This window comes from Papaver somniferum, chromosome 4, assembly GCF_003573695.1.
Source record: "Papaver somniferum cultivar HN1 chromosome 4, ASM357369v1, whole genome shotgun sequence".
Taxonomy (NCBI): domain Eukaryota; kingdom Viridiplantae; phylum Streptophyta; class Magnoliopsida; order Ranunculales; family Papaveraceae; genus Papaver; species Papaver somniferum.
Genome location: NC_039361.1, coordinates 125246256 through 125259141, shown reverse-complemented (window position 1 = coordinate 125259141; position 12886 = coordinate 125246256).

The following is a 12886-nucleotide window of genomic DNA, read 5'->3' as shown; positions in this document are numbered from 1 at the left end:
TCCAAGTACTATAAATACCACTTCATGTGTATAATTTAATGATTTAATAAATCATTTATTGGACTAAAGAAATCCGGGTATAAGGTCGTTAACAAGTTTAGTCTCTATTTTATGCATTATATGATCTCATGTTCTTAATTCTACCGAATAAGTCTTATATTATCTATCAGGTTTAAACGCAGAACATAGATATTTAATCCTAATCATTATTTTATCGCTATATATTTGTTAATGTGATTTAATTTAAGTTATGCTCAATATGATACTAATTTAAATTCTAACAGTTTAAGTTCGTCATACCAATTTTCCATTTCAAAATACGGTTGAATCTATTTAGTAAGAAGGATCCTAACAATATACGAATTCATTTTCTTTTGATCCTAATATTACACTAAGTATCTGAATGCTATTATCACTACGTCATGTATATTTGTTTCACTTTAAAGATTTACTAGATCATTTGTTAGACTAAAGATCATTCGGTACAAGAATACTAACATTTTGAGTCTTTTTATTCTATACATTATATCCTCACCTTCTACGTCTAACTCCTAATAAGTATTATATTAATTATCGAGTTTAAACGCAAAACATATATCTCTAATTTATAATTAGTTTAATTTACAAAACTTTATCGTACACAAGCGTTATTCATTTTCCATAATTATTTAATCATAATTATTATTTTTATCCGTTATATCCTTATTGAAATTTTAGTTAACTTAAGTTCAATATGTAACTAATCGAGAATTGCTGACGTTACTTTATCAAAACTATTATTATTATTTTTACTATCATTCATAATTACTATTAAAATATTTTATTATTAAAACTTATGATCGAAGTATTATTCTAACTACTCTTACGAATATTATTAAGTCCCAACGATATTATTAATATTTATGTGATTATAAATTATTGACCCTCCGTATAAGTCAAGGTACTCAATAAATTTCTATGTGATTTTCAAGATTTATCAATAATATTGATTTGACTAATTTTAGTATTGAATTGTCTACGTGTTGACCTTTTTTAGAGTAATTATTCTCAAATCCTCATTAATTAAAGTTGGTGTACCCTACAATTTTTACTTCGTTACATATACAAACAACCAAACAAACAAATCAATCAATCAAATAAATCTTTTAATTATTGATAGCTTTTATTGATTAAGATTTATCTCACAAGCCTAACCCAGTTCTAAACTAATTGAATTCACTAACTAGCACTGGCTATTTCTATCTTTTCCCATGGAAGATCTAATAGTGAGCTCTGATACCAACACTGTAGCGCCCCCAAAGCTAGCAGTTGACTAATCCAAGAGATTAACTAAATAAAGAGGCACAAAAATCTAAATCATTTACTTAAACATTCAATTAAGAAATCTGCTACAAAACTTAACCCAAAACTAGCCCAGCTCAGAAATATATGTACAAGAACTCCTCTCAAATGATACATATACAATAGTCATTTGGTTTACAAACATAATATGCAACATAATAAACATATCCGAAGTTAACCATCTAACGAACTTAACGCTTGAAGCTTTCGCTGCTCAACTCTGATCTGTCTTTGAAACTGAAAGTGGGAATGGGTGAGCACAGCATCCCTAAAAGGGGTGCCCCGTAGGAATAACATTTAACTTTTAAGTAATCATTGAAATGATTTGAAAAGAATTCATGTTTTCTCTAACACTAAACACAACCAAATCACAGAGGTAAACAATCATGTATAACTCCTTCTAAACAATGTGTAATATGGTGACTCGCCCGCACCTAGATAATAATATGGTGACTCGTCCCGCACCTAGATAATAATATGGTGACTCTTCCCGCACCAGTAAATGAAGGAGCAGTACCCTATATACGACAGATGGAAATTCTCATTTCCAAACAGTCAAATGGAAATTCTTATTTCCCAAACAATTCATAAGGACAAACAAGGCATTACAATTCCTTTCCAAACAATAGAAAGATTAAAAGAATCAACGGTACTTTCGGAGTTTAAAATAAAACAATGCATGAAATACACAATCAGACTATGCATGAATTTGTGAAACATAAAATTTTGTAAAAGAAAACAACAATTATCGCAAAAGAGCTAAATGTAAATTCCCACCTCTTTTGATGACAAGCCACGCCTACCTGGATATCCACGATCCACTGGTTCATCCTTTGAATCGATCGTTGTTAATACAGACTAACTGTTAATCACACAAGAACTCTAAGAATCTAGCCAAAATGGCTCATACAAGAATCATACAAGTATAACTAATGGTTCTAATCCCATTTATGATTCTACACCTTTTCATTCTCTATCTTTAGCATAGCTAAGGTTTACTAATTAAATTAGGTTGGTTCTATGATCCACTTGACAGGTCTAATGAACATCTACATCTTTGTAGAAGAACCCTAAGTCTAGTTCGGACCACAAGAGGTCCAAAACAGCTAATTAAGAAAACTGCCCTACGCCCAAGTCCATCGAGGTCAACTAACAGTCACTAACGGTCGAACTAACGGTCAAGGGTCAACCAACAGTCAACGTCCTAGGTCGGGTCAAAGTCCATGGTCAAATAATCAAAGTCCTATAGTCTAAATCGGCCAACGGTACGACTCAGGTTAGGACAAGTTAACTCGGTGAGTCAACACCGAGTCAGCTAAACTAACTCAGTCAGACATCAGACTAGGATCACTAGCAAGCCTAAATATCAAGAGCAAGAGTTCATACAGTTTAACTAACTCAGATTCTATCCAAAATGATCATTACATAAATATTCACTCGAACAGAATTCAAAAATTCAATATACAACTGGAATTTAAGCTTTACTTGCAAATGCAGTGCTAAGCCACCACTGGAGCTATTAGCTATTCCTTACAAACATCATCACTTACTACACATCTCAGACTGTTTCCATGAATTACAACTTCACCACTTACAATCTATTACCTAACTTCAACGCCACGCAACAAACATTCATCTTCAAAAACAACCACACTTGCAACACACATTTACACTGTCCATCTCAACCTCAGTTTCATCCAAAACCACACAACTCATACAACAACAATACCACCCATACAAGAAAATCTGCATACTCAACTCGAATTCCAGCAGCAGCATCATTGTCACTTCAGCCAATTCTCGACAACATACCAAACACCAATAACACTACCACTGACCCTAACTCCAACTTCATATATAGTTCTTGATCCAAACTTCATTTGCAACAACAGTTCAAATCTCACTCTAAACTTCACATTAACTTATCATTCGTCCTTCCTGAAATCCACAATGGTACCAATACCCATAGTCCAAAACACCATCATTGCTCAATAATTCTGCACCTCAGTTCAACACAAACAAAACACAACAAAACCATTCTCTTACTCAATTTCACAACGCAATCCTAATTTGTACACACCATTCTCAACAATTTCATTAAGAGACCCAAACATAATATCACTCTTTCATTTAAACCCTAACTCAATAACCCACATCAACACCAAACATCACCAGTTATCAATTCACCCATTCTAATGCACCTCAGGCCTCCTCCATTATTCATGTCCCCTGTAATTCAACCAAATCCGGACTACAACCATATTTACATAAACTTCACACACCACCACCAATGATATCTAACTTTTCTCTCATGAAAAATATTCAAACACCACGATATCGTAACCTAATTAAGAAAGAACAGATCTTAATTCCCCTTGAATCAGAATTGAACTTCATGCAACCATTTCTACTCATATCAGAAATAAACCCAACACCAAATCATCGATTTAGATTAATTCACACCAAACAAAAAACTCAATTATGAAACCGTAAATTACCTTGTCTTTGATTCTTCTCCGAAATATATTCATCTCATCAATTCGTCACTAACCCAAATTCAGGAAAAACCATCTCAGAATCAAACTCCATCAATTTCATCTTCCTTGCCTTTTCTTACGAACCCTAATTTCATTATCAGCTTCAATTCATCAACCTCGGTTTCCAATTCAAAACTCTAACTATCGATTCCCAAACCATACATCAACTTTAAACTTTAATTCAGAAATAACCCTTCATTCTACATCCATTTATACTTCGATTTAGCCTATCAATTCCATACGGCTCCAAAATTCATCTCAAAACCCTAATTCTGCTTCCTTAAACATCTGTACCACTCTCAATCTTATCAACACCAGCAACAACTTCTACTGCATCAGTTCTTCCTCGTCGATTGATTCTCTCAACAGAATTCTTAAATCTCACTCAAAATCGTCGGCAACAGAAGAAGGGAAGAAGAAGAGACGAGAAGAAGAAAGAAGAGAAGAAAGAAATGAAGGTATATTTGTGAAAAGATTATTTTGCCCTTCAAACCAATCTGATGATTACCTCTTCGCATGGTATCTGATTGACATGTTCGAGTAATCCATTCTGAGTAACTTTTCGAGATCTATCTAATGATACTAGTTTTATATATATATCGTTGTTAGATTAATTCCTATTGATTAACGTTCGTGTTAAACTTAACGAGTAATTATCGACTAAGACGTCTCTTGACTAGTCTAATAACGTTGACAAGCTTGAGGTTCCTTACAATTACTATCAAAGATAAGTTCCCTATACCCATTGTAGATGAATTATTAGATGAACTACAAGGGTCTGTCATCTTTTCCAAGATTGATCTTAGAGCTGGCTATCATCAAATAAGAATGCATGATCAAGACATCCACAGAACAGCATTCAGAACTCATCAAGGACATTATGAGTTTAAAGTCATGTCATTTGGCCTCACAAATGCTCCACCTACATTCCAAGCACTCATGAATTAAATCTTTCAGCCATATTTGAGAAAATTTGTATTAGTCTTCTTTGATGATATTATCATCTACAGTCTGCCTTTGAGACACTTAAAATGGCCATGGGCACTACACCTGTCTTGGCCTTGCCAGACTTTACTAAGCCTTTTGTTGTTTAAAGTGATGCTAGTGACTTGTGCATTGGAGTTGTACTACTTCAAAACTTATAGTTTTGATCACTAACATTAACAAACATGCTTGAGATAGTAACACATGCGATTTCGACCGAGAAGTGCTCTAACAATTTCCCATTTTGTCAATTTCAGTGACAAAACTATCAATACATATGGAATACAAAATAAATAAATAAACTTTGTAGATTCTCTTCCACATGTCTGATCTCCTTGGTTCTTCAACATTACTCGAAATCTTGTCACTTCCAATTACTCTAATGATTCCAAAGGTTGTAAATTTAGTATCATCGTTGTTGAAAATTCGTATCCATAAGAATGAGATAACAAGAATTCTCAATCAATGTTAACAGTGTCAAAGTATTATTATACAACATCAAAGTTCAATTGTATCACAACTTCGACAATGATACTATGGTGATATGTATCACTCCCCCTTAGTCAATACTCCATCTCACATGGAAACCACTCCCCCTTACATAATGATCCGAAAACCATATGTATTTGTAGTGTGAACTACACATTAATTCTACCTCTATTTGTCAATAAAATTGGCAAAGGTACGAAAACTAGTGGGATCATAATGAAATTCCCATAGAGACATTTCATGACCAAAAAACTGGCAATAATAATTAATGTAGGAGAGATTTTTTTTTAAATATGTGAGATTTTAATAAACTCTCGTTTCACAGGTGGATGCTTGTACGAGAGAAATTTTTTTTTTAATAGACGTGCGTCTAGTAGTAAAAAATTTGTCTATGAGCTTTCATGAAATATTTATCTTCGATATGTAAGCTTTCACAATTTTTTGAAAATATACTCTCGAGGGAGCAAAAATATATATGTTTATATGTTTTTCAAATTTACGTGAGTTTCACGTTAAAATGTATTTTTTGTAAAATCAATGTTTTGATTTTGAACAAACGTTGAAAGTAAACAATTATACATGGTGAAATAATGTTTGTATGTGAGTTTTCACAATTGTAAAATGGACGTCTGTCTAATTTTTGAAAAACCAGTGGATGTTAAAATTCACTTGGGTTGTTCATGGTTTTATGAAAATCAAGTCATGATTTTGAATAATGAATCTTGCTCGTCTTTGCAGGTTTGAAAGAACGAGCAAGTTTACGAAATTCTGATGTAATAATCACTACAGCTAGTGAAATTCTAAATAGGTAAGAGTTGGATTGTTACCATTTTGTTATGCATTTTTTATTGGTATATCCATGACTCCATGTCTTTCGCCTCAGATAGTGGTGACTTCCGGTTACAATCACCCTTCTGGCTCTTCCGGCTAACGCTCCAGAAATATCAAGTCAAAGATGAAGACTTATGCGGATGTTCATACCGAGGTGAATAAACCTTTCAGAGACGCTGGAAAGCTGGTACTTTGTATGTCTCTCGATTATATGGGAGTTGTCCGTGCTAAGATATATGCTTTCTAGGTATTAGCATATGCGGAAAGAAAGCAGGGGGACGTGATGAAATATCACAGAAAAGAGCTGAAGATGAAAAGCTCATATCTTATCAGTAGAAGCACCACCGACTTCAGAAAATGAGACTATCAGCTGAAGATGAAGTCAGGCTTTTCATTGATGGTGTAGATCCTGATTCAGATGTGGATGAACGAAGAATTTCGTCATAATTCGTCATCAGAAAATTCAGAAGTCGGTCTTTCAGTAAAAACGTTGTAGAATCTTCGTCCGATGTTGTATCTTCTCTATATACCCATGTTTTTTCATCCTATGGAGATTTCCAAGCTTAAATTAAGAATATTTTCGAGTTTTGAGCATGTTTAGGGTCTGAAATAGGCGAAACAGTAAACTTCAAGGAGATCTCCAGAAAATTTTCAGCTGGCATGTAGTCCAATGTTTTGGACACATCGCTTTGCTTGTTTCTCCAATTGCTATGAATTTTGGATATGTTGTAGAGGACATCCGTACGAAGAGAATGGTACATGACCCATCCCTAGATTCTTCACCAATTTTACCCAGATCGCTTCTTTGTGCGGGACAGTGTAACATCCTCTCAGACGAGCTTGTTGTAAAACACTCTTGTTGTGTCTTTGCACCATTCGCTTGTGTTTTGAATGGTTGGTGAAGGATTTCAATATCATTGATTCATTTGAGATCAGGACCACTTGATTGATACATGAGCATGGTGCTTGCAGCCATCTAATTTCGTCGTAGAAACATCACTTCTGAAACCCTGGTCACGGGACCATAACTGAGGTTGCTCTCAAGAGGGGGTGGTGTAATGACCATGGTTTCATGTCCCGGTAGTAGCATTACTTTTATGATGAATGATTAGTACATGAGAGTCTGGTGCCACGGGTCTTGGACTGTGAAACTGCTCGTCATGATCAGTGAACCGTCAATCCCCAGTATTTTGTTAAATCTCTCCTTTTCGTTTTCTCTTCTTCTGGCAAGACTTGGATAGAGGACCCAGGTATAAAAATTGATGTAAAGACTTAGGTGGTCGAAGTTGGAGGTACGTTGATGAAGTACTTAGTGGAAAGACCTGGTGGACACTGGTCGACTGCAGAAGTTATGAATCCCGTCTAAGAATTGCTGCTTGCATGTTGTATGCTCTGGAAGCTGTAGGAACTTCATACGATGTCGGAATTCGATGCTTGAGCCAAACCTTTGAAGCTATGAGACTGAGTTATCACATGTGAAAATAATCACTCAATTTGGAGTTATAGAGATCAGCCAACGAAGCGTGCACATTTATAATTTGTAATCGCGTACAAATTTTTCAAGTTTCGTAAACCTGACGGTAAAGGCCACATCTTTCAGATCGTATGTCCGATTGAGGTGCCATTTTGATATGTTATAGAACATACATAGACGAACATATTTCGTTAGGAAGCATTGTCCCACTACTCACCCATTGGTACGTTTTTTTAAACCCATTGCCTGAAGTATGTTGTATCTCATTTGTAGAGGTGATGAGAACATTTTGTAGAAGACTTTGGATTGTGCCCACCAGTCGTGCAAACTTTGGGAAGACTTTCATGTGAGCATGTTATCAGGTATACACATCTTGATATGAATCATTAGTGCTTGAATAAGTCCGCTTCGTCGAGCAATACTTCAGAGAATGGTTAATTGATGAATCCTTGTCATGAGGATGTTGCTCTTGAGACCGTTGTTGATGCTAGATCACGATTGAAATTTATCCAGAAACTCTTGTTGATGCTGAGACCATGAAAGGAGTTCCTCCACATATCCTTGTTGATGCTGATACTATGGTTGGAGTTGCTCCAAAGACCGAAAAAGGATAGAACCATGATTATCGATATAGCCTTTGCTCCTTCATCCAGTGAGCCTTTCACGAACTAGTTGGTGAGTTGAGCATTCATAAGATGAAGATGTTCTAGGTTTCATCCCAAATTCTCCTGAATATGACTTTACTGTGAAGTGGCTTCATCATGGAATCGATGTTATTGTGGCAGATAACAACGGCAGTCTCCATTCTGGATGTGAGGAGAAAAGATTCCTTGGTCGTGCAAGGCTTGTGATGTAGAGAGGTTCCGTTGATGAAGTTTCATGGAATCACATCAGATTTCAAATTCCAAAAAGATCAAGTCCCCAGTGTATGTTGAAGGAGTTTGTGCCATCCATGGATGAATGATGTTGTATCTGCTTCAGAAGTCTTATCATGGGATAATGAAGAATTAGCGATTGTAATTTAGTTACAATTTGATTGCGCTGGTGTTGAATCAGTGTGTCATCGTCGAGATATTTGTGCTGAATCCAGATGCGCCATTATCGAAGGTGTGCTCTTTGATTGGGAGTACAATTTGAAGGCTTTTTAGATGCTTGAGCGTTGAAGCGTACATTCCTTAAGTATCGAATGTCTTAGGGGTTTGATCATCTCAGTCCTGGAGTATCTTCTGTTGACTCGTAGTTGGATTCGACACTTGTGCAGACATCAGAGCTTTCTGATTTTGTGGAACACATGGACTTGCAGGAGAAACGCCGAAAGTGTTCTTTGCCATGTTTGGACATCATCTCAGTAATGAATGTTTCAGTGCTTGATTCGGAGAAACGTCAAATTCAACCACTTGGTAAAATACTAATGCGGTGAAGCTACCATTCATAATGTATTGCAGAGTTTCTAGCAGAATTGAGTCCCCATGTAGAATAGCATATGAGGAAACAAATGACATAGACATGGAATGAGACTTTCCTGAGTGAGGAACTTCTTGATGAATGTCTTTGCATCTTTTGCAGGTTCTTGCTTCAACCTCGCAAAAGTTTGAAATTCATCCAAGTACTCTGATGATGGAATATCCGTCAAATCTTCTAGATCAGAACTTTCTTCGTTGGAGAGATGTGCAACCAAAGGCGCTTTGTCAGTAGCCATCTTCTTAGCATGGATCCAAGCTCGTCTGAAGAACATGTCATATCCTGGATCTTCTTGATTATGTGAAACTTGGTTTCCGCCCAGGTTGAACTTATGTTCACTTTGAGAGTGATGTAGCCATAAGTGTTTCCGAGCGTTCCTTCAAGGTCTCTAATAGAGATGGGATCAAGAGTAACTTCTTGTCGAGTGATGCATGCGGCTCTGAGGGTTTTCAGTGGAATGATGTTGATGGTGGCGTCAGCATCTATCAACATTCTTTTGAATTCATTTCCTTTGAGATGGACCGTGGCAAGCAGTCCCCAGTCGTGCATCTCCTTTTCTGTGGATGAAGGTTCAAGGAGTATTTCCAGGATGGACAGGTGTCTGACACAATGTAATTCAATGTTGAACATGTCTTTCTGACATATAAAGCAATTCACAGATATGCTCGATCAACGATTGAACTGCTTCTTTGACTGGTTTTTCGGAGAGTGTAAAGGTTCTGATTTGGACAGGATTCTACTCCTTCAGTCCCCAATTAAAGCTATTGTGGATCAACCTTCTCTTTGAATATGTACTTCAAAATATTGCAGTTACTTGTTGGATGATTGATGAATCTATGAAGGTGACAGTACTTAGATTCTCCAGTTTTCTTCAGTTGGTTCTTTCCTGACATATGAAAACTTGATTGCACCATCCTGGATCCAGACTCCTAACAATCTGATCACATCTTCAATAGGAAAAGGGAAGTCAACTTCTGCTTGATCAGCTTCCGTACTGGGTTGGAGCTTGTGCATTCCGAGTTTGATTATCCTTCCTTTGTGATTTTGAAGGAGATGAGGAAGTATGCTTGCATTGTGGCTCGGCTTTTCGTTTTCTCCCTTCTGAAACAACGTTTGTGGAAGGTTAGAGGTTGTACAGTTTGTTGATCAAACATCTGCTACCTCGAGTTTCTCTTGGTTCTTAAGCTTTTGTAGCTTTAGCTCTCTCCAGTAAAGCAAGTGCGGTAGTAGCTGATCTCTTAGCTGCTTCATGAAGTTCTGAAAAGGTATGAAACTGGAGATTTTCCAGTAAAGCTCCGTAGACCGGGATCATTCCATTGATGCACAAGTCTACAAGTTGCTGCTCTGTGACACTTAGATCATGACAGTCCAGGGCTTGAACTCTGAACCTTTTCATATAATCATTAGGATGTTCTTTGATCCTTTGAAACATCCTTCCAAGATCAGAGAGGGTGATTTGCTCTGAAACGAAGAAATATTTTCTGTAGAAAGCATTAATCATTTCTCCCTAACCGGTGATACTTCCTGAGGTTGTTGTACCAGATGTATGATCTGTCTGAGACTTTAAGAATTCCATCAGACGGACGACATGATTGTGTTCATGCCTAATGATTCTAAAATTGGAGAGACATGTTCTCGAGCATTTTCTGCTCCGTTGTAAAGCGTGAACGTTGGATAAGTGTAGCCTTTCGAGAGAGGAGTTCTCTGTGTGGCAGCAGGATATATGGAGGTTGGTGACGTTGGACAGATGACGTCTTGTCTTTTGCTTGATCCTTCAAAAAGCGCTCCAGGTCTTCACGAGTGATGAAACTTGCAGGTTCCGTTGCTGGCGAGTCATCTGCAGCCCTGCGGATTTCTTCTTCATCTACAACATCGATTGGAATGACTTCAGGATCAGCAACCGAAGATGTTTCTTTGGATTTTCCATTTCTCTTGAGTTTTTCTCTGACATCTTGTCTGTAAGAGCCTTGATATAATTGCATAATTCCTTATGAGTGGCAGCCATGTCAACCTGATTCTAGGAAAGAGTTTCTTGCACCTTCATGAGATCACCATGGTAGGCGGATTTTCTCTGACTTCTTCAGGGGGCCGGCCGAAGAGAGGATTGTTGATGGCGCCAGTACTGTCGTTCGCAGGGGTGATTACTGGAGCATAAGGTAGAGCTTGTAATGTTAGGGTTGGGTGTTGAACCCGAGTTGGTAACTGAACCAGAACTAAGATCGACCATATTTGTTAGAACTAAGATTGCCACCGAGAGAATGATCTCCCACTGTGGTCGCCAATCTGTAGATGGGGAAAAACGATTTGCTGGTTTTTACGGAATTGAGGAGACGACCGTGCGGAGGAGACTCCTTGAATCGAGCGAAATGCTTAACCTCAAACAGATGCACTGCAAGAAGGGAGTGCTTTGAGTTAGAGAGATCAATCTGTAGGACTCCGGCCTAAACCAAGACAATGGTCGTTCCAGAGTCAATTCGGTCACAAGAGAGGATGGGTCGATCTGTAAGAGGGAAGCTGAGAAATGTGTGAGATCAATGGTGATCGAAGATTGTAGGTGTGTTGTGTATTCTGTGTGAAGAAATAAGATAAGTTATGATTGATTGAATTTGCTCTGTTGAGAGTAATTGCTCAGATGTTGAGTTCTTAATCTCTTGTTGTCTGTTTGACGAGAGATTATCCTTTTTTCTTCAATCATGATTCAGAGACTTATTTATATTGCCAGAACTGTAAACACCTTGATCCCATGAAGTGTGACAGTTGCTGTAGTCAAAGAGTGGGAAAGTGGGAAATCGTGTCAAAACCAGTTGCTCATCGTGCGGAGACTTGGTTAATTTTCCACCCACTCCTTTGCTAACTCCTCCAACTGGTTGCATGACTTGCTCACATTCTCGTCGTGTGTATGAACACACGTCCGTAGACCGCCAGACCAAAACCCTAGTTAGTATCCCCCATGTGACACGATTGACATCTCGTGATTGTGGAGTCAGTTGCTGACTTTATGGGACGATGAGTCCTTGTATTGCTGAGTTGAACGTGATTTACAAATGTTCTGAGACTCATGAATTGAACATGCCTGTTGAGACAAAAGTATATTGTTGAACAAATGTTGATAACTTAAGGTGAGCAAATGTTGTTGAATTGTTGAATATTGATAGTTGAACCAATATTCCTTAGTCTGAGCATATTGCTCGTCTGATGAATTGTTGGTGTCAGAACCAGATAAGATAAAATATTAATTTAAGACACTGACAGCTAGGCCGAGCATAATAATAAATTTTTTGATCACGGGATCATCATAAAATTATTAGTATTTGAATCTGCTCAGAATTATTTTTTGCAGAGCTTTGGATTCGAAACCCTAATTTTTGATCAATCGATGATTTATTGAAAATCAACCATAGAGTGAAGGAGGGACCGACTACATGGGATGACGAGTCGACCATGTAACGCCCAGATGCTCAAATGAGCAAATACCAAAGCCTCATGAAGACCGGTTGGTGAAAGGATGATTAAATGTTGCTTTAATCATTTATTGAAATAATGCTCGTGTGATCATTAGGTAGTAAAACCTGATTATGGAGAGATGAGGGACCGACCAAGGGGTCATGGGACCGGATCTTGGTGGTCGTGGGACCATCTCACCGTCGTTTGAGCAAACTCCCAGTTGTTTGAGAAGAGTTTGGACCCAATATGAAAAATTGAGCAAATTAGGTCAAAATTATTAAAATATGTGGGACCGGATATTTGCAAGCCCTTGGGCCGGCCTTGG